The following is a 24,289-nucleotide window of genomic DNA, read 5'->3' as shown; positions in this document are numbered from 1 at the left end:
CACTCGCGGATAAACTGCAAACCTGGCAACCCGCTACGTCGCACCGAGCGGTACCACTCTCCTCCTCGCTCCTTCCAGACCTTTCCATCCTCCGCATCTCCGTGCGGCGGCTCCGAGGCGCAAGTTTTCCGAAGGTAAGTGACAATTAATGTACAACTTTAATACTTAGACTCGTTTATTGTTCTCTCGCCGAGCATCTCACCGGTTTTCACTCAGTCTGTGGCGCTTTTTCGAGCGACTGTGAAGCAACAACTGTCAACAACAGGCAGTTTTTTTCACAGACTTGTTGTGAGTTCAGGCTTTAAAACAAGTGTTAGCTGCTAAATAACAACGCGAAGAGGCTTCAAAGCGAGCAAAAGTCAAATATTTCATCGTTTTTGTGGTTTTAAAAGTGTATGCTATACTAGCTAATCCACGCAAAGAGGCTGTTAGCTTGTAGTTGCGGGAGGAGAAGTGCCACGTTAGCAACGTAAATAAACACTCACAGAGAAGTTGTGTTGTTTTGTTCCTGTGTTTGTTTGTTTTCTGTCTGAACATGCAGATCTGTAGCTTTGTGTCTGGTCTTTATGTGACTGCTCCCACTGTGTTCATGCCACGTTGATAGTCCTGCAGCAGGTTGGGAAGTTAATCATAGGGGATGAAGCAGCAGCCTGTGATTACTGTCAGTGTCTCTGCAAAGTTTAAAGTTAAACCAAGAAGCTCAGCCTCATCTGAATGACTGATTTCTGTTCAAACAGTTCAAATCTGCATCCAGTTCATTAACTACCTGATCTTTTGTATCCACAAAGAGTAGCCCACAGTTTTATATTTATATTACTGAATACAAAAGCTTGTTTCAGGGGAGAATGAGGGTTAAAGCCAGGAAAGGTGGCAGGGTCCGCCAAATACAAACAAACAAAGTAAAAAAAATTAAAGTCAGTCAATGTCAGTCTTTCTGTTCTTCTCCAAAGCTACATGTTAGGGGTGTAAATCGCAAGTTTCATCACGATACGATATTGTATCGGTTCTTTGGACAACGACACGATATTTGCCGATATCACAAAGTCTGCCGCGATACGGGCGATTGATCGATTCGATACAGGGGCCTGCGATCGATACGAGATGACATCGTACGCCCATTTAACACGATCAGTCGCAATCAATATGATTTGACAGTTTTATTACTGAACTCTTCAGTGTAAATATTATTTTATCAATGGTTCCAGACATTTAAAAATAAAATAATCTATTGTTTTATAATAAAAACAAAGCAGTGTTTAGAAAGGAGCTGCACATGGACGGAAACGGGGATGGGAATTTCAAAATAAAGGCGTATCTTAACGATTGGCGACGATATGGATCGATGTTTTCACCTTGCAGCGATGATAGTTTATCATTGAATCAATGTAGCGTTACACCCTTCTACATACTGCACCTTTAAGGTCTTAATATGATTTTAAATTAATGATTAATCTGCAGATTTTTATTATGTAAAGATATAAAATCTATATATTACCCAACCCTGTTATTTTCCTCATGTCATCAGTGTCTTGTTTTGTCCAACCAGCAGTGCAAAAGCCAAAGATATTCAATTAAGTGTGATGTAAGACATTAAAATACTATGAAATGTTCACATAAATGATTAAATAATTATCATATAGTTACAGAATAGTTGTATTATTCACTCTCTTTCTTTATGTCTTGTATTTCTCTTGTGTTTTTCTTGTGAAGTATGTGTTTGTGTGTGTCGGTGTGTGCATGCCTCTTCTCCCAGTTCAGCCCAGTGCTTTATACTGGTGTTTGTGTATGCTGAGGAGGCAGAGAAGGGCAGTGGTGTTACCCATTCCACCCTCAGCCACAGCATGGCTCTGTGGTGGAAGAGATCCCTGCAACAAGCTGAACACCTCAGCTCGTGTGTGGCTCAACACTAACCTTTGACTGCTGACAAGTTTGCTTTTATAGCTCAAACAACCGGTACTTTAATATCCTGTCTTTAGTTGATATTTAAACATTTTAATTGCGTCCAAGTGGGAAATATTTAGTGCAAGCTGTTCTTTGCTGCTGTAAGAGGAGTGTTATCATGTTTCAAACAAAGAGTGCACGTAAGGAGAGTGAAATAAAGATTAACCATTAACTCACGCAGAGGCGGGTGGTGACCTAGAAAAGGTAGATGGTGCAATATTACGACTACTGTCAGATTCATAACGTATTTGTCCGTTTTCCCTCTCCCTCTCTCTGCTCCATGATCACATCCTGCAGGATCCAAAGTGGGAGAGACTGACCACAAGGTGGCGCTGTGTCCATTCTGGCTATTGGAAATTAAGGGCGACCCCGAGCAGGATTTTTGGGACCGATCACCGATTGCTGGAAGCAGTATCGGGCCGATACTGATCACAGATCAAAAGGACGTGTCTTTACTTTATTGTCATCTTAAGTTGTTAGTTATTAGTGGCATAGTTTAGTTTAGTGCCGTTAAAATGTTGAGGAAATAAGTAATTATATTTAGTATAGTTATATATTAAAAAAAGTAAAATATGACACAAAATATGTCTCAGTCTCAGTTGTCTCAGTCTTTGTAGTGATGTATTTGTGTATTTGTATACTTTTCACAAACAGACAGTCCCAAAAGATAAATTGATTGGACTACTTCTTCTCCTGCAGTTACCGCTGTTATCTCTCTCCACAGTACTGTTTCAGCGCTAGTTATAATCACTGGCTGGCCTCTCAACGTGAGACCTAATGAGCTATGAGAATTGTCCCGTGTTACCGGTCCATCTATCTCCTCAGTCACAAACAGCTTGCTGGCAGGACTTTGCTTATATGTCGCGCTGGTTAAACAAAGAGGGCACCGAGAATCCGTATTGATATTGGCAGGAGGAAATTAGTTAGCTGTTAGCAGCCAGTGAGCAGCAGAGTCCTGTGGTGTGTGTGGCTGTGACATTTTAGCAGCACGTAGAGAAACTGTCTCCTGTGTTTATCTGATCGGCTCTTCTGATCGGCTCTTCTGATCGGGTTCTATAGAGACCACCGATTAAACCTTTACAACTTACATCTGCCGATAACAGTCGGTGCCCACTCAATCAGAGCGCCCTTAGCGCATGTCAACCGATGTAAGCTGACTGCAAATGCCTGAATTTGATGCACATTGTAAACATTCATTTTAATAAAGTCATATTTTTATCACCTTGGCATGTTTCTGATCTGTCATTGTTGGTGGATGTTGATGATGTAAGTTGTGTTAAGAAGAAAGAAATTCCTGGAATAAAAAGCTAAGAAGTGCAGGCCGATGATCAGTTTCCTCTGAGGAGAAAAGGAAATATGGCCACTGACAAGCCCTGAAGATTAAGATCGTCAGAGAACTTGACGTGAATCAGAGACCAGTTTATCAAAGACAGACTGACAAAACTAACAGACTTCAGATAGACGTCTAAATTCATCTGGTGCACAAAGTTCAGGCTGTTAAATTAGTTGTTATTCATAATTTTTAGGGAAATAATCTTAGTGTCATGTTTATCAGAGTTGTTAAAATCTTTGCTGGGCCCCAGAAGATTTTCTGATTTCCGATTAGATGCCTGAAGGACAAAGCGTATCTGAATCGTGGCCTAATGAGATTTACAGGCACTGAAGTTCATTGTCAGTATTCATATCTGCTGCTCCATTTCAAGTAATGTAATCTCAAGCCAAAATAAATCAATAGAAAATACAAACTCAAACTCAGTAGCCGACTAATAGACTATTAAGACTTTCTAACCAAACATCTAATTTGAGATACTGTATTTCTTAGACTGATTTACTGTTGAAGACCCAGCAGATGCAATCACATCAGTGTCCACAGGAGGTCAGTGTTGGACCACAAAAATAAGCAACACTCTCCAGTGTGGACAATATTTGGCTGCCAGTAGATTTTAACTGTGCTGGAAAGTTTAGGTGTAAACATAAAAAAACATCTTAGTAAAGAACATGTCACTCGTCTCGGTTTTAAACCGCTGTACATTTTAAATTAAACATGCCATGAGCTCTTTTTAAATAGTGTGAGGCAGGTTAGATTAGGAGAGAGGGAAACAGCATCTGACAGAGGTCAAGGGTCAAACCAATGAGGAAACTCTTAATGATTTACTCGATGGTGAAACGTTGAGCTGCAGCAGCTTAAATGTTTCGACACTTCTTGTTGTTTCCTGAAGAATGAAAAAAAGCCAGCATTACGTTTTAATTAACCGGTAATACTGTATGTGTGCCCCTGAACTTTACACCCACATATGTAATTATTGAAGGAACAAGTCATTTTCAGAACCAGAGCCTGCACACTTGCTCCCCATTCAGCCACAAGAGCAATAGTGAGGCCGGACGATGCTGATAACGTCAGGCTTGCAGTCAAAGTTCAATCCTGAAGGTGTTGACAGGGTTGAGGTCAAGGTTCTGTGCAGGCCCAGTCCAGGTCCTCCACACCAAAGTGTATTATAGTCGAAACATGAAAGTGTTGACACAATGTTGGAAGCACAATATTGTCTCAAATATTATTGATTTCCCTTCATTTTAACTTGAATATTGTAACAATAACTTTATTTATTTGGTACCGTTCACAAAGTTCTTTCTAATAAAACACAGTTTGGGCAAATGTGACCCAGAAGCTAAGATATAAACAAGTTGAATAAATACCATCAGTTAAGAGAAAGTCATATAATAAAAGTGATTTTGAAGAAGAGATTTAATAATTATTATAAAACTACTCTTTCATATAACTGCAGTTGACATTATTGCCAGTTTTATTGTGATTTTCACTTTTCCTGTGCTGAAGTGGCGGACATGTTGGTGTTGTTTACGTGTGTCGGGCGAGGCGATGTACTTCACTGAGCGGTTTCACTCAAAACTACATGACATTTTACTATCTGTACAACAAACAGTGACTTTATTGACTTAAAAAAATATCTTTTTATTTCACAAACATCCGACTGTACACATCTTTTTCTCCAAAATAAGGTCCCATGAGGGAATGGATTGTGTGTTCGGCTCTCTATAGGAGTCACACACACACACACACTCACACACACACAGTAGATTCTCACCTCCAGAACTGCTCTTCTGAATTGTTTCATGAAGATTACTCACACCGACACATTTACATGAATAACATCTTCTCCGTCTGGAAGAGGACAGAAACAAGCTTAAGAAATGTGCCAGCAGCTCTGCAGCTCACGCAGACTCATCTCTCTGTGTGGCTCTATTTATATTGGACTGTAATGTTCTGACACTGACCCAGTTAAGACAACACACAAACATCTTCTGATTATCTTGTTTAAAAAGATGCACAACACAGTTCCCAGTCTTGTTTTTTTCACTGTGTGAGCTGCTGAGAGGTCAAACGAAAGGTTTTCTGAGAGCGACATGTTAAAAAAAACCACTCTGACAAAATGATTGATGGGACATAATTAAACATTATAGCTTTTTTTTTTTTTTAAAGGATATCAGCTCACTTACAGCTGCACTAAGCAACTTCCTACGCTGGCAGTTTCAAGGTGGAAATGATTTCATGTGATGCCAGTAAAGTGCACTCACAGTTTTTAGTATTCGTGCTGACTGAAGGTTACACATCAGAGCCTGATGGCACAACAATTTCCATCCAGACGAATGACATAAAAACATGGCGTTCAAAACATGGCGCCCCCCCAACCACAAATCTAAAAATATACAGACACAAGTCAACAGTGTTGTGACATCAGTATTCGTCTGTTGAATGGTGTCACTGTCTGATCACAGACCCACAGCCGTAAGTCAGTCTGTTCTCCTGCGTCATCTCCTGCTGGAAAAACCTCAAACACAGTGTGGCCGGGCCAAACAGGAAGTCACTGCTTCAACACCTAAATGTTGTTTTTTTTTTTTTTGGCCATGTGTCTGAATTTGTATGAAAGCTGCCACATAAACTAGCAAGCTGTTTCAAGAATATAAAGAACAAATGCAGAAACTACTGGCAGCCACAGGCCTGGCGACTGTTCATTTAAAAACACTTGCAGCTCCTCAGATTAGCATTGACGCTGCTGTAGCATCAGTTATATCAGAACTGGGAAGTGTTTCTTCACTGAAAGAAGAGGAGAAGAGTGCCACTGAAGGCCTTTCTCAATGAAAAACATTAGTTGTGCTCTTCTTCCGACCAATTTCGGCAAGTTTGACAGGCTCCACTGACTCCCACCATAGATGCGGGAACTAGGGTTGCCGAGGGGGCTGCAGCACCTCCTAAACTGAGGCTACAACATATGCCGAATTTACAAGAGGGCCCAAATAATTAAGAATTTGTTATAAACAGCAAGTCACAAAGTTTATAAAGTTTCTTCTTACTCAACAACTCACAAAATTGAGTGATTTTATAAGGGAGTCTGGGGACTTCAAGTGGTGTTCAAGTTTGCCGTCTGCTGTAGTGTAAAGCGTTCTTAAAAAGTTGTAAATTATTGTTAATAACGATCAGATGCATGTTATCCTGTCCATTCAAAATAATAATTAAAAAAATGAATGTCGTGCACAATTTACTATGGCGTTATTATATGAACTGACCCCTCAGCACCCCCAACTGTTGCTGACTTCAAGCGTCCCTGGTTTCTACTTACCCATATCCAGACAACATGTACATACCAGATGTAACTGGGGTCTATGTGTCAGTTTAGACATTCTAGACCATAATAATCAGACTGAAATGGGATTAATTTCAATTGTCAGTCTGACATCATGTTTTGTCTTCGCCCTAGACAACAAGCCATTTGGCATTTCAACAGTTATTTCAGCAAGTCGACCGCAACAACGCGAATAGCTGCACTGATGTCATTCACACTTGTGGCCATCTTTGTGGCTCTGGGAAAGAAGAGATGACGTCCCCCCATTTATAGTCTCAACATAAAAAAAAGCTGTGATTGGCTCATTTGTTTTTCCAACTGGGGAAACAGTTGTCGATGAGCACAACGCCAGACCGATTCGAATCAGTAAAGAAATTGGAGGATGTGGGCAGTGGGTCTCCAGCCTGGAAAACAAGCTTAATACTCCCAGTGAAAAGTCTGTCTTGTACATATTGACCTGAAGTTAACATTCAAATAAACATTAAGAAAAACTTTATATCAATTGCACCTTTTCTTCTTGTTAATATGAGGCACACTAAACAGAAATAACCCTACAGTAGCTTTATTTCACTTTCATTTCAATCCACTCCATCAGGATCAACATGCAGAACAACCACAAGGTGACAAAGAGGCTGAGGACGTCTTTACACCATGACTGGACTGCTGTTTATTAGTGCACTGAATACACCTGTAAAATCACATCTACTTTTCAAAAAGATGAGATTTATATTCCATTCGAGGCGTCTAAAAATACACTCTGGCAAGATGAGGAAGGGCCAAGAGATGAAAGTCGAAATATGGAGGGAAGGGTATGGAAGAATAATTAATTGTTGAGAATGAATGATGGAAGTGCGTACCTGTTAGGTCGCTGTGACCCGAGAATAGCCCCGCAGTCGTTAAAATGCCATTCAGCCCTTTACACTGCAGCAGTGACTGACAGGCTGATTTATATGGATTTAATAATAGATGAAGACAAAGTCAATGGAGCAATCTGAAATACAGACAAATTTACACATGCAGATGCTGATATGTATGCACTGGGCGCAAACACACGAATGCAAAGTCACAAACACACCCAGCGAGAGCAGTTTGTCTGCTCTGTAGCTATTTCTACCAGATCTATTTAAAAACACAGGCTGAGGAGGAGATGAGGACGACAGGGCCTGCAGAGGACTGCAGGGGAAAAACACACATGATACATTTACATCTACTCTTCATTAATCACTTCAAAATCCCAAAAAAAAAAGATAGAAATAACATTGTCCTTTGTTAACGAGCAACAGCAAATCATTAAGAGACACAAATGAGGACACGGGACATTGTCATTGTAACGTCCAGGACATGTTCTGTTGTCCAGATGTCCAGATACACTTAACACACTTTTGTTTAAACTTAGCCGTATACATGCGTCCCCTTTGGCCTCGTCACATATCTCACTGATCCGTCTTGGCTACATCTAAATCAGGACCAGTTCCACTCCACTCCAGAGGGGGATGGTGGTAAGCTGTTGGGTAACATCTCAAAACACCAGAAGAAGAAAAACGTGTGCACTTTAGCAGTTTGACTGAATCCATTGTCCTCCCTCTAGACTCGGAGACTGATGCTGCATTCACGTACTCCTCGGATGGTCCCATTCCCCGAGTTGGGAAGTCGTTCCTCTGACTTTTTATCGCCCGAGGCGTTTAAACAACACATCGACAGCTGTTTCCAGTATTTTAGTGACAAGAAAGAGCAAAGTTTCCCAATCGGAAAAACATTTTTTCCAATAGTTCTGACAGCACATGAACACACAGTGAGCCCTTGCGGTCTCATTCGTACGTACTGTGTTGTGTTCACTGTCGTCACGTCTTTGAGAGTGTGAGACTGCAAGGTGATGTTAGCTGCTGAAAGACTCAACTCTATAGCCTTTACTTCTATATATTTCTGCATCATGATGTGGTTGAAAACTGAAAACATCACGTCCATATTGCAATGAGTTGTGGGTAATCAAATCAGTGAAGTTCAATGAAAAGTGTGCACCCTAAGCAGACCCTCGAGAAGTCTGCAGGGAGTCTACTTGAGGGCCCTTGTGGACCGGATGAACTGTGGGTTTGGACAGCGCTCAGAGACTTCCACCTCGCAATCACCGGCAGTCTGCAGAAGCAGGGGAGTCCGGACAGTTGGATCATCATCACATGGACGACTTGTATGGATGGACTACAAAGGTTTTATCTTGCCACACGGATCATGCACTGATCAAGGATCAGATGAATTCCATACCAACATTTTTACACCTTCTACTCAGACCAACTTGTTGCGTATTAATGCACACCTGGCAAAGTGCAGACACCTTCATGAATGATTCAAATCCTCAACACAACACTGAGATTTTTAACCTTTTGTAAAATTCTTCAGTTTTCCTTCCTCTTGCATCAGTTTTAACTTTTAAATATTGCAGCCGAGTCAGTGAAACCCTACAAGACACCGTGGTGCCACCCAAGTTTGCACCAGGGTAAGTTTCTGGTTTCTTTTGCTTGAACTCTCTGTGTCCGTTTCCTTTCTGTGACAGAAACCCATTATGGAGACGGAGAGTTACAGCAATTTAGGCTGCGACCCACTGCTGGCTATTTGAAGCAATGTGAATTAGAGCATAGCTATCTATCACGAGGCCGGACCGCCATCACATCCAATGCTACTGAGGAGAGAAAAGGAGAGGAATAAAGGGAAATGAACGAAGAGGGGGGACGACGAGGAAATGAAGATAAAGATGACAAGACAGGAGAACAAGCGACATGAAATGGAGAGCTGCGAGGGAAAGGAAAGGATGAGAGGAGGCCTGGAGTCTGACTGATGTTACTTATTTCAAGTAAAAGCTCATCAAGAGATCCTTTGATCATCAGGATCCCCAATATAAGTATTTATACATTAAATACCTTACATCATAAATTAAAACGTCTGTGTCAAGATGTTGACATTAGGTGATACAACTCATTTATGTAAAAGGCTCATAAACTATATTTCATTTTAGAAAACTCACTGTGCTTTCTCTTCATTCCTCTGTACAACAGGACCTTGTTTCAGTACCTGAAGTTGAACATTGTCTTCTGGAGGACATAAACAGACTAGATGGTGAACATAGTGGAGCATTTAGCCACTAGAGACCAAAACAGAGCTAAAAGAGAGTGAATATTGGACTAACAGTCACCAGGTGGACAGACAGACGACTATAAAGATGCTCCGTTTGTTAACAAATTTGTGTCCACTTCAAAAAAATCCATTATTGCAGGTTTAACATAGTTTCTTTGTGCTGTAACATTATTTAACTTGAGCAGCCTCTACTCATCAGAAAAAGGACCATATTGGTCGACTTTGCAAGCAGCTTATTACTCCCCATATTTTTATTGATTGTTAGGCAGCGACCTCTAGTGGCCTGAGTAATTATTATGGTAGCAAAGAAGGAAGTCACATCACCTGGTGCAAAGGGCAACAAAGTCTGCATGAGGGGTGGACTAAATGTCACTTATGTTACATACTTAAGGAGACTTATCTTACGTTCCTTACTTATGTTCTGCACTTCTTTAAAGAAGTAACGTACTTATTTCAACCTAAACCACGATGTTTTTCCTAAACCTAACCAAACCACAACAGTACAATGAAGGTCCAGTTGTTCTGTTGTTTTAGGAGTCATTGCTCATTGATCCTTTCAGTCGTTCAGGTGTGAGGACGTGTTGCATTTAGTTCAGAGGATTTGTTGAGCTAGATTTCATTCAAATATTCTGTTTATGAGGGATGTGTGAGAGATTAAAAACACGATTTTATCCTTCAGGATAAAAATTAAAAGTAGTTTTCATCAGTCTTTCATTTAAAATCCTGCTTGTAAGTCACTGTTTCCTTCTACATATTGTAAACAGGGCTTGCAGGTTTGAGTGCAATGGACACGATGTTAGCTGCCGTTACACAGCAGTGCAGCGGCGAGTTAATAATATCTGTGTGTGTGTGTGTGTGTGTGTGTTTGTGACTCAAGGACTTGTTAGTGGGTCAGAGGCTCATCTCTGAGGAGCAGCGGCAGGACACACGGACATTAACTGGCTCTTTGTCATGGTAATGTGTTCCTGCAAAGTCAAAGCCAAACGCTCAGAGGTGAACTCAGAAATAGAACCAGCGCACGGCCAATGACAACAGTCAGGGGGGACAATACATCAGGCACATGTTCGTATTTCTATACTATATATATATAGCACTGACATCATGCATTCACTGACCACAAAGGCAAATGAAGTAAACACATGTACAGTACATTCACACACCTCACAGATACGCAGACACATGCAGAGCCCTGTGTGGGTCAAAACATGTGCGGTGTCTCTTGTTATAATGAAAGCTCGTTATCCAGACCAATTAATATATCAGAGAGTCGGCCTGTGGAGCGACTCCTCGCAGCAGAGACCAAACAGTTATTGGCCAGGAGGGCGACACAATGAAAACTAATGGAGAGCAGCAGCACGTCTCCACGGAGCAACGACTCCGCTAACACGTTCATTCATCACCGAGCCTCAACCAGGCGCACGTGACGTGATGAAGAAAAGATTAGTTATAAATCAGTTTATAAATACCGTCTCACCTTTTGAAAGACGTTTTCTTTTTGTATTTGCCAAACATTGAAACCAGCACAGTTTATGTTAGGATGAGGGTGGACGGGCTCTGATGGTAAACTAATAACAAGAAAACACATTCAGCACTGTAAGGTTCATAATTTGAGCTTGTTGGCAAACTTCCTACAGAAACAAAAGGCACAGAAAAGACTTGTTAAGACTGAAATATGAGGGGCACTAGTAATTCTGGGAATAACAACTTGTTTGCCTTTACTACAGCCTTCCTTTCTCTGTTTTCTACACCTTATTGTACCTTATGCTGCTTTTTTTTTAGATCCAGTTTTACTCGAGGAAAAATAAGCCAGTCTCAGGTCCGCTGAACATTAGATTTTTGGTGCCTTTATTTTGAAACAAGAGTCTACAGCCATGCCTGCAGTTTTCAGCTAAATGCTCATATCTAAACAACTGGACAGGTCAATTGTCAGCATCTCCCAAAACAACATGGCCCTTGAAGTGTTACAGCAGTAACAGCGACACACATACCGGACCTTCGTTGTACGGTTGCTGTCTGGTCAGGTTTTGGAAAGAAAACTATATGATCAAGATTAGACAAGAACATTACAAAAAACATCATGGTATGGGCTTGAATCACTGCGTTACTTTTTTAACTTCGGTTATAAACGTTGCTAAGTAACTGAAACCACAGCTGAGGTTGATCAGGGTTTCATTCGTTTCGTAGGTGTACTGGGTCATAATCGTAATTGTTAATTTTGGAAAAAGTGATGAATTAAACTGATGATGGTCCGGGAGAAAACGTTAAACAATCGCCGAAGTTATTAACTTTCTTCCTGGTGGACTGACCGCCTGACGCTGCCGTCCACAGAACCAAAACAAAAGCGCGTCGTTAAACACGTGTTGGCTTTTCATCTGACAACAACCATTTATCAAACAAACGCACAACAGCAGCAGTATTTTAGTCCATTTATGTAAAAAACAAACACATCATTTATCTCAGATTGCGTCAGATAAAACCCACCAAAACAATGAGGACGGGCACTGATCCAGGAGACGTCTGACGTGAGAGTCCCTCATTAAAAACAGAGCGATGGTGACCGATAAGCACCACAGAAGAAGAGGCTGCACATGGCTGTGCTGTAGCTGCACATGATGAATATATTAAAACCACATTTGACAGCAGCAATATTTTTCTGTGCAGTGGAGCTTGTTGCAGAATGAGAGGATCATTTATTACACAGCTTGTTAGACCAAGAGCTGTTGTTACTATCCGGCCTGCATGTAATCTGCATATATCGGGTTGTGTAGTGTACGCTGGGAGCCTCTGCAGACATCGTCCCCTGTGCATTAGGTCACGCTCTCATTACAAGACGATGAGTTAGCAGTATGTCCTGCCTTTCTTTTCACAAATTTTCACTCAGTTTTTCAAATAATATGCAATGGTCAGTTGTTTTTTAAAGAGCGGTAATAAAACTGAAATGTTATTGATGTTTTCTAGCCAATTAAAACTGAGTGTGGCCGTCCAGGAAATGTATCAAATCTATATATTCCACATTGTGTAAAGAAAATCGAGCTGAGGACGGCATTATCCCGCTCCATCACAATATTAGCTCCATTATCTAATGGGTTTGGATATGACTGCACTGCTGCACTTACAGCCAGTCTGCTTCAACACTGTGTGTCATCAAAAATATCTCCCACCATTACAGACTCACTTATTGGGTTGATTATTGCAAGAGAAGGAGGGAAGAAATGAGAGAGAGAGAGAGAAAAGAAAGGGGGAGGGAAGTGATAAATGTTGGCAATACTGTTTTCTAATATCATTTATTAATCTCCATTATAAGAATGCAGACTCATTTTCCTTGTTATCACGAGTTAACAGCGAGACGGGAAATGGACGGAGCGACAGGGTGACGAGGAAGAGAGGAAATGGAAGACAAATGATCGCTGGCAAACTGGTGCAAATTTCACTTAACTAACTGAATTTCATGGAAAAACACTGTTCAGACGTGTTATCATGGCTATTGTGTGTGTGTGTGTGTGTGTGTGTGTGTGTGTGTGTGTGTGTGTGTGTGTGTGTGTGTGGCTGCACCCTTTAACCAGACAGGAAGCTGAGGTTGGACAATTCTGCAAAATCCTGGATAAAGTCCGTTAGTCTGTTAGTTTGGTCCCGACCAAAAGATCTCACCAACTGCTGGTTGGATTGCCCTGAAATTTAGTCCACACCTTCATGGCCTCAATAGGATGAATCTTTATGACTTTGTCCATCCTCTGACTTTTCATCTTGTGCCACCAAAAGGTCAAATTTTTCACCTATTCTGTGAAGTATTTCAAGATCTAGTTGATGGATTAACGCAGAATTAAGGGCCCTGTTTGCACGATATACGGTGCATGGCATAAAGTCTATTTCGCAAGTTGATTTTGGGGCGTCGCCAAACTATAACTGCGTCTCTCCAATAAGAGAGATGATAGGCACATTTTTGCACGAGGCACAGCAGCTTAACTTCATTGATTATTTAGATCTCCGGACACGACGACGGGATCATTCAGGATCTCTAATGTTTGTTAATGTTTTATGTTCTCCTACAAATCCAAACACATACAGTGACATTTTTTTGGGGAGTAAAGCCGCTGTCCTCCTGATAAATCCTGAGCTCCATCTGTGTTAAAAAAATATTTATTTCCGAAGCTAAAAGTTTCTGCTTCCTCTGGAGAGTTTCCTCTGTCCCGTCCGAATAGAGGAAACATTTGTAATTATTTAAAGAAGCCAACAGTGATTGCATCCTGTCTCAGAACAACAAACTCTGGTCCCTGGCATCTTAGTAGAGCGTGAAGCTTAGCGTACGTTCACTGTGGCTCACTGTGTCCACTATTGCTTACGACCCCTGGCCCAAGATGGAAGCTCTTCAGAAGAGACGGAGCAGAGACCCCACAAATCATAAAAATCACAAAAATCATATATTGTTGGCACTGCTGTGAAATTCACCACAAACAGCTCAGATGATCCCCCCCAAAAACAAAAAAAAAAGCACATGTCCCATGTGTGACTGCTAATACCCCTCACATAAGTCTTATCTGAGCCCTCTGCACAGCTGTTCACCTACTTTTCACCATCCTCCACAAAGGGCACAGGAACGAGGAGATAAATAGGAGGCGAGGGAGAGGAGGAGAAAGATGGGGGACATGTTGGGAAGATTGCCGGCGATAACACACTTCATCACGGGCCGGGAAGTTTTTGCAACTGCATTACAAATCTATCAGCCACAGCACGGAGGTCCAGCGGAGAGCAAGCTGAGCAGAAATAATGGCTAATGTATAAAAGAGCAAGAAAAAAAGACAGTCATACAGAGAGCGTAAAGAGGCATACAAATCAGTTATATAGCGGTTTATTGTTGCACGCTGATAAGGAAGCATAAAAAAAACGAAAATAATGGAGGGAGAGGAGAAACGGGAGGAAGAGAAAGATGGGAAATTAATAAAATAGCAGAACAAATGTATTAGTCCGCTGTGCTGACGCTGCAGCAGAAGAATTTAATAACAGTTGAATAAACAAGGCGAACAAATCACCGTCTGCATTGTCTGCTCCATCGCGTCAGTAGTTAGGTTGCATTGGAGACGACAATGGTGAGATGGTAAACCTCTTTAATCGGCTTTACTTCGCCTATAGCGGGAAGTAAGGACACGTGGCTGGGTTTTAATTCAACACACACATGCACACACACACACACACACATACACTTCAAAGAGAATATGTGCGTAGGTGCGTTGGTGTATTATCAATCGACATAAGATTGAAGTTGACTGATCCTATTAGGTTTCTTTGACGCACCCGAGTGAATCCACACACACCTGAAAGCGCTTCACACACACAAACATGCATGCACACACATTAACAAACTCTCTCTGTGTCACACACACGTCGTTGTGTGACTCAGCTGTGTCATATTCACAGTTGACAGGGAACAGAGCGAGGAGTGCAGAACTAAAGAAACGCCTGTCAGGTTTATTTCTGTCTGTTTCTGCCTCTTGCCCGGGCGACGGTGCGGCTGTGAACGGAGCTTCGTGCTCTGATCTGGTGCTGTCCCACTTCCCCCGTCCCCCTCTCTCTCTCTCTGCTTTCCTGTATAATGGCAAAAATAAAAAAAACTATTAACAATAGACGAGTGCTGCGGCATCCAGCGACAGGAAGCGTCCACCATTTTGTCCTGTTTGCAAATTTCTTGACCTCTTGTAGGACTGAAGGCATTTAAGAGATAAGAGTTTGCTGTTAACCAAAAGCAAATAATTTCCCTGCTGTATAAAGACAGAGCGCAAATAAGTTCCTCCCTCGTCGCTCTCTGTTGACTTTGTATTGAGTGACGGTGCCTCCTTGACATTTCCATCTGCTAGCAAACAACAGAAAAAGGCCCCAAAAACCTGCTATGCAGAGGTTTTTGCACTAGCAACAGGGTAAAGAACCCAGAGCAAAGTTTTTATACGCTGCCGAACTTGAAAAACTGAGACAAAAGTGAAGCAGGCAAAAGGCATCAGCAGGAAGAATTGGAAAACAGAGGGGCATCGTGACACTCAGCATGCGAACATTATGTGTCCAGGAGCGTGACGATATTTTTTAAATTACTTTAGAAGGTTTGTTTTTGTAGGTAAAAGTGTTATTTCTGCAGGAAATATGATATCAGAAGCTTTTGCGATGATATTGGGTTGTTTGACTGTTGATAACTGTTGACTGATAATACGTTCAAATCCAGCAATTAAGACATACAAAAATACTGATAAGGGCTGATGTTAGGAAGGCTCATAGAAAAAAACACAGGCTTAAATAGACAGGGACTAATTAATAAAACACAGGTGAGGAGGGAAAAAAGGCGGAAAAAGGACAAAGGGAGGAAGTGAAAAGCGGAACATGACACAGGAGGAGAGAACTACAAAATAAAACAGGAAATAACTAAACCTCTGAAGTATTCAAACCACGACAGACTGTGAGAGACCTAACGAATATGTTGTGTCGCTGTGCTCAGGTTTAAGTACAAAATCCACTTGGTTAGGGTGAGGAAGACATCATGGTTTGGTCGCCACGATCCCAGATGGGGATGATCCGACTTCCCAAGAAAAATAACCAATTTTGGTTGTCATAAAAACGGCTGGAAATTGTCCACAGGTCTTCTTAAAAATGTGAATGTGGTAACCTTGGACGTGTCAGGTGGCAGGAACTTCATCTGCCTACAGACCGAATAGAAATCTGTCGTTAGCAGAATAAACGGCTGTTTGTACATTTTACCAGCATTTTGGTACTGATTCATTTTAATACGTTTATGATATTGTGCTGCCGATTGTTTGAAATTATTGGCAAGTAATTGTTGTGAGGTCTCGATGCGGTTAATATATTTGGTCCAAACCTCGACCAGTTTCTTTGGCTTAATAAACAATACACTGTACACATGCTCACAGTCACACTCACAGTTATTTCTTTACATGTTAGGTTGATGTTATTGTGTCTAAAGGGACCTTTTAACAAACAGAACTTATTCAGCAGTACAGTGAATTTCAAAATAAAAGTCACTTATTGCAAAAAAAGACAACAAAGGCCAGTTTTCAGTGTGTGAGCTGTTATTTTTGTTGCACACTGTAGCAGTAACAGTTTCCTCTTCTGATCCAGCCTGCAGAGCGTCCAGAGCCAGAGACAGTTGCTCTTTTCCACCAGAGACGGATCACAAACACATTGTTCATCGCCGAGGCTGCGCGATGATGTCACCGTCATCATGGGCAGCCAGAAAAACGTCCTCTTCTCACACTGACTCCAATCTGTTTTCTCACAGTCGGACTTGGACAAGCACATAAGCGTGTGTGTGTGTGTGAGTGTGTGTGTGTGTTTGTGTTAACCTACTCCCTGCATGTATGTGTTGGTTCCTGTGTTTCTACACCGGTTTAAAAACATTTTGGGGAAGTGACTTCATGTCTATAAATGGTTATTTGAGGGTCAACGCTTACGTGTAGCACTGATATTAGAAGAGCTATAGGTCAACGTAAGGGGTTTAAATTTAACCGTGTATCTGTGGTGATCGAGCTTCGGGCTACGTGTGAGCGAACGCGTTGAGTCACCGACAGCCCTCACAAGTATAGAAGTGTAAATGTGTGTGAGAATGTGAGTGTGTCACAGGCTGTGCGGTCGCAGTGTGTGTGTGTGTGTCTCACTCTGCCAGGACTGACACTTGGCCGGGCCAGAAGAACCAAAACCCAGTAATGAGATCTCACTCCTGGCTCTCCTTCCTGCAGCCGTGGCGTCAGCACACACAGAAAAAGACACTCTCCAATTAGACACAAAAATATCCAGTATGCAGGGGAGAAACACGCACGGCAAAAATATAGACACTGTGATCGGTGTGAAAATATGTTTTGTCAGTGAAAGAAACCCTCGTGGATGATTAGTTTTGAAAATGAACAGGTTTTTGGGGGTAATAAAATCCTCCCTTACTGTTTTTCCTCCTGTTGAGGTGAGGACGGATAATCAGGTCAGGAGCGTAGAAGTGTCTCCAGCTTTTCAGTATTTTCAGTGTACAATAAAACTCACGTATTCTGAGTTGTAGCCAGTAGAAATAGAGCAAATAAATAAATATTAAATGAATTATGTGTAGTAGATGAATTATACGCCTGCATATCCATCAGAGATGTGGAACTTGTCCACTCAAGTCACTGTTTTTGACAGAAAAGACTCTTGACTTGAGACATGATGACTCAAAGGACTTGTCTGTGTTCATTTTATGTTTTCAGTTTAGTTTTTCGTAGTCAGTATTTCACTCTTTAAAAGTGAAGGGGAGGGAACATTTTTTTAATGAGAGAAAATGTCAGTTTCTTTGCTTTATTATGATCATTTCACTGAATATCAGGAAATAAATTCAATTCTTAGTCACAGTTTTTGAACAGGATGTATAAAGTGGTTAATAATATCATTGTCATTAATCTTTTTCTGTATAAAGACCGGATACTGCAGGTTAGACTGAAGTTTCCTGTGTAAGGAAAAAGTGACTTGGGACTTCACGTGTGTTGTTAATACATCATGTACTGTTACTGTAAATGCAGGACTTTTACTGACAATGAATGAATAAAAAATTGTGTATTTTAACCTAATTTCACTTTTCATAACGTTTCAATAACTGATGTGTTGTCATGAGTCCATGTTTTCTCAAGTGTCAGCCCATCTTTTTACAAAGATGTGTCAAGTCACCAAAAATTCAGTTTTATGACATTTTCTAATTATTTTTTTTCTATTATTATTTATTTTATTATTTTAGTAATGCGGTTAGCAGCTTGATTTTATCTTCTATAACTGTTATTATCCTGTTATTGTCATCTTCAAGAAAATACATTCAGATAGCTGAGTACAAAAGTATTACAGTACTTTTAGTTTTTGCTCATTTTATTATTTAAAGTTGTTGAATGTGTCTCCGGTGTTAGTCATGGACCTGGACTGAGCCAATGACTTTAAACTGGAGTACAGCGGGTACATGGGACATAGTTTTTATCTTGGACAACATTTCCTGGTGTGACACCTCCCACGTGAAGTATGTGTTGAGAAATAAACATAAACTCATGAAGGAGTGTATGTGCAGTTATTAAGAGTTGTGAGGTATGAGGAGCTATTTCAGGCGACTCTGGAAATAAACCTCTCATTCATTTCGAGCTGTATGACTCACTGTTGGAGCACTTCTTACGACTTGGATCAGCGTGAAACTCTCTGAGTTAAATCATCAATACAAATGATTAACAATGATGTTAGAAAATATCTGTTTCGGGGGTGTGTGAGTCTGAGTACATAATAACTTTGATGTGGAACTTAACTCCGACTCCCGAGGAGCAATTTGGCAGGAAACCCTGAATCACTGAGCCACCTCTGGAGCTGGCTTCAGACATCAGATATCAATCTGTCTTGAATGCTTTAACGCTCAGCTTCTTTTTATTAAGGATCTGAGTCACTCTAGAAACGTAAAGCAGCTGGGAGGGGCTACCTGTAGCTATGAAGTCAGCAACAATGACGCTGCAGCAGCCGATGAAGATCTTCCATCAGCCTTCACTGCAGCTTCAGGTTGTCGTCGGTTCAGTCACGTTAAGGAATCTGACAAAAAAAACAATGAATTCCTGATGTCTGCCGAGAGAGATTGCAGATGGATTTCACACGCTTGCACTTTTCCAACACCGCAACATTTGAGTCCGGCTCATAAATACTCTCCCTCAACTACAATAACATCGGATCAATCGGTCTCTGAAAACTTCAATCCACGCAAAACTCCAAAGAATGATTGATATTTTTAAAAGTTTGTTTTGCACATAAACGTCCTGGCTTGTTATTCCAGCCTGTAAACCAACAGCTTATCATCATGAGTCTGAGCAGATGGAGGCCTGGCTCTGTGAGATTAGAGGAAAAGAAAGGAAAAGATTTGAAACCCCATTTTTACGACCAAAAACTCCAGTCAGTGATTTATCAAATACAGCGTGTACATATACGAGTATTGTGCTCGTATGGTGTGTAAGTCAGTAGCTTTAATACCAGTGTTTTTGTGTTGTTTCACTTGATTTCTCACCTGAGGAGCTCGTCTCTCCAGCTCAACAGAATTTAGGTCTTATTTAATGCACAGTTTTCTGCCCTGAGCACTTGTGGACTCTAAAAATAAATTAAAATGGTACCAGTTATATGCAGTGGGGCACCTCAGAGGGCACTTCCTCATGTGTTGTCCGCTCAAAAGGGCACCCTAGAGGGCACTTTATCGTGTTTAATCTGTCATTGGGGCATCCAAGAGGACAATCTTGGCCGCTTCTTTCCCAAACATGAGCGTTTTGTCCCCCCCTGAGTCCACCAGTGGCCGTGAGGAGTCTGTCGATCAAAGCAGCACAAAAGACACGAGATAAGCAGCTTGGGATCATGGGAGATGCTGTCTTCAAACCACCATTGCCAAGGAAAATTTATCAACTTGACTCAGACTGAAATGGTCATGAAGGAGGAAATGTTTTAAAGTTTTCTTCATGTTACTTTTAGTCACGTCACCGACTTCCTCCAGACTCTCTCCCTAAAGTTGAATTAAATTACAAATATCTCTGGTTTGAACATTGTTGGAAATTTAAATGTCAAGTGTATTATTTAAAAAATCTGAGAGTATGGTTTGTTAAGGTCTGTAAATTGTTACAGCTCAAGTTTCACCTTGTGACAGCTGCTTTGCTACAGAAAACACAGAAAACCTTCCTGTGTGAGATGCTCCCTTTAATGAAGCATATGTCAGGTTTAACACAAAGGGACCCAACTGCAGACAGGTAAGGAGCAGAAAGCGAGCTTTAATGTAACCAAAGCTGCAGGCCATGAAGTCCAAAAAGTCCAAAATGCAAAATCCAAAGCAAAAGCAGGAAGATGTGACAGGACGATGCAGGAAACACAGAGGTGAAACAGCCAAACCGACAAGAGTGTGGGGAAAACACCGGCTTAAATACACAGAGGGTGATTAACTAACGAGACACAGGTGTGCACTGAAAAAGGGCGGGACAACAGACAAAGGGATGAAGTGGAAAGTGAAACATGACACATGAGGAGAGAACTACAGAATAAAACAGGAAATAACTAAACCAAAAACTCAAAAAAAGACAGTGCTGTATTTTGTTTCTGTGTGGATCCACGTAGAAAAACAACAGGAACAGCTGTTGAGAAAAATGGGATCATATTTCAAAAAGATGAGACATTTTAAACGCTGTCACGTAGTTTACAAAACTCTAAGAGATGCAAAACTGAAGATACACTTCCTACATTCAATTCTAGTTAAACATGACCGAACACAGAGCGTTTTCCTGCAGGGACGGACAGAGTGTCCCACATTATTATTATTCAGCCGGTGACTCGCTTGTTCACACGCGGCACAAAAAGCCACTTTTCCTCTGATTAAGTCACGTTTAAATACTCGTATCGTTACACACGGCGCTCTCACACCTTTCTCATTGCTTCCGAGCGCCAGGCACGTCTATTTCTGTGCGAGCCTGCCGTGCACAGTGGGGAGCGGTGGGAGCGTGCACGTGAGGCAGCTGCTGGCGTGGGACCAGGGAACCTGAAGCACACACAGACACACACACACACACACATTTATATGGCAGAAACCTGAGCTGGTGACGGCCCCTGGTTGGTTATTTTAGTCCGCAGAGACGCTCTTTCAGGCTTTGTCTGGCTGCACACGGATACAAATGTTTTATTGGGGCTGAAAGATATTTATTCTCATGATCCAACTATGCTTTGGTTAGCCAACTGCATCAATGATACCCGAGTGGCGTGTATTTACATTATATTCTGTGTATGACGCAACTAAATGTCGTGATCAACACCTAAATAAACTAAAAAAGCTTCTTCATGGCTTTTCAGACAGATACCGACATGTTTCTGCTCTATAAGGTTTTATTAAGAGCTATAAAATATGTGCATAAAGGTGACAGCAGCAGTAAAAAAAAAAAAGAATTAAAGCACGAATTAGAGCCGTAGTTGGACGTTAACTCAGATTTCTTTGGTGAAGTGTCTCATTTAATCCTGTTTAATGAACACTAATGAGGATTCTGCTAATGAATCACTTAATCGCACAATACATCTCTCAGTCATTCTGTCGACCGATCGACAGTCGGTGCTGGTTTTTTTAATACACCGTCCTCCGTGTTGACTGTCGCTAATGAGCTCTGCCGAGAAAGAAACTTACATCACACTTTTACATATTATGTAACGAGGCAATATGAGAGTGAATCAGTGGGGAATATGTGCTGAAAAATAATCAGGTTCATTAGTTTGTGGGAGAGACTCTTTGTTCCTAACAAACACAAACAGACTCGTTTCAGATAAACATACAGAAGCAGTCAGTTCATGAGACTTACATATACTTGATAGTTATATAACATAAATTAATTTGGTTCCAATTTAAGATGATTTATGGGGAAAAAAACAGATTATTTCATGTAAAACATAATTAAATGTAAGCCATGACCTCTGTATATTTACTCCAGAGTGTTAGAGAGGAGAGTTTGTTCGGTTTCTTCCAAAAGAGTCCTTATCTTAGCGAGACTTCAGGATTTAATGGTCAGACCTAACATCTGTATTTTATCACTTAATGTCCACTTAATGGGGAAAAGGTAGATTTGTTCAATGTCATCTTAATGATCTAGAAAATGGGTTTCATCTTATTTCCCTTGTCCTTTTTATTATATTTCATTTCTTTTACTGGGAGCTACTTCTTTCAGCTACCTGATTGAACAGAAACTGATTTGTGTGATTATGGAAGATGCACAGAGACTGAGTTGGCTGTTTTACAAACAAAACATTTAAATTAGACAGTTACTTTGAGAAAACCCCAAGAAATGAGAAAAAAAGGATAAATGTCTGGCTTTTTGGTAGTATTTATTTTCTTGTTTTTGGAATTCAGTGTCCAAATTATTGAATATTCCTGCAATACGGTTACGAATAAATGTGTCTGAGTACAACCTCACAGATGGTTCACAAAATACCACAACCACAGTTCAACAACACACAGTCAAACAAGCAACAGTCAGTCAATGAAAAGAATAATTAAAAAGAAAACATAAAAAACATCAGATGAGCGCAGAGAATAAGCAGTTAAATGCATTTCAAGCCGATATGGAAACAGCTGAGTTACACACAGAATATGAATCAATGATCCATCTATTATCTATAACTGTTTATCTTTTTAGAGGGTTGTGGAGGGTTCAAGTCTAACCCAGCTGTTTTAGGACTGTTGGAGGAAACCGGAGCACCTGGAGCAAACCCACACAGACACAGACAACATGTAAACTCCACACAGAGACCCAGCTGGCCCGGTGGTTTTAAACATTCTTGCTGAGAGGCGACAGTTCACAACCCAACCAGCAGAATAAATGGTTAGCGTGAGGAAAACTTCATGGTTTGGCTTAAAATATCTGTTTTGGTCGCCACAAACATGGCTTGAAATTGTCCCGAGGTTTAGTGGTATACTGCGCACAAAATTTAAAATGTCACTAGTCCCTCGTCAAAGATATCCAGTTGGTTCACATCTACAAAAATCGAAACGTAGAAGCGAACTGCGGTGACCGGTTTGGCAGCCTTTTCATTTTCCACCACCATCATCTGTGGACGTATCAGTAACATTTCACCCTGGCGACCGGGCTGCAGTTCAAACCGTTGCACCACCGTGCTGCCCTACGTGAATCATAGTCAGATTTCACACTTACATATTGACAAATATACACTGAGACTGAAATAGTTGCAGCTCTGCATGCACAGACACGCAGACAAACACACACTCCAGATGCCTGGTGTGTGACCCACAATGTAAGAACTCACACTCACACATCCAAGTGATCACAGCATTACGGGTCGAGCCACAAAGGAAAGTTGTGTATTTGAATGATAACATCCCTATATATACACAATGAACACATACAGTACACACACACACACACACACACACTGGTCCCTCAAGTATAGCAGGCTGACTCAGAGCGATGGCCTGTTTGTGTTTCAGAGTATTTGTGTGTAAGGACAGAAACCTCCAGGCTAAAAACACTGGACACCTGTTCCCTGGATCCCACTGGGAGAAATTCCACTCCTCAGTCACCGTGTGTGTGTGTGTGTGTGTGTGTGTGTGTGTGTGTGTGTGTGTGTGTGTGTGTGTGTGTGAACCTGTGTCAGTAACAAGAATGTTGACACCGGACTTTTCTGTCTCACGTGGACGCCATGCGACATCACTTCCTTTACGACCCTTCCCTATTTAAAGGCCGGTGTGGAGCCAGAGGGGCTTCATCAGGGGGATTAAACCAAAGTCCTCGCACTCTTCACACCAGCCGCTCACCCACTGACCGACTGACGATCTGGAAGGCTCCGGATGTTTCTGTGAGGAGATGAACGGACTTGTTCGAGTGAGGAGTTCTTGAGATTCAAGTCCGGGACAAAAAGCATCGAAATATTCATTCAGACAAAAGTGTTTTTGCTTGAACCAGTTTTAAAAAGCAGTGTGACTTTGGACTTTTCGTACTTTGGAGACGTGGGAATACTTTGCAAGGTTTTATCTAAAACTTTCAACAACGATATACATTTCTGGCGACTGTCCCTTCTAGTATCCCGTCACC

General features: G+C 41.2%; 1 long non-coding RNA gene across 1 annotated transcript; it reads left to right on the top strand.

Moving 5' to 3' along the window:
• Positions 1-3,167, top strand: LOC140998793 (uncharacterized). Its single transcript, XR_012179458.1, has 2 exons — positions 1-134; positions 2,239-3,167. It is a non-coding gene; the product is annotated as an uncharacterized lncRNA (long non-coding RNA).
• Positions 3,168-24,289: the final 21,122 nt, after the last annotated feature.

Source organism: Pagrus major, chromosome 6, assembly GCF_040436345.1.
Source record: "Pagrus major chromosome 6, Pma_NU_1.0".
NCBI classification, from domain to species: Eukaryota; Metazoa; Chordata; class Actinopteri; order Spariformes; family Sparidae; genus Pagrus; species Pagrus major.
The sequence above is the reverse complement of the archived record's forward strand: the minus strand, read 5'-3'. Positions and strand labels throughout refer to the sequence as shown.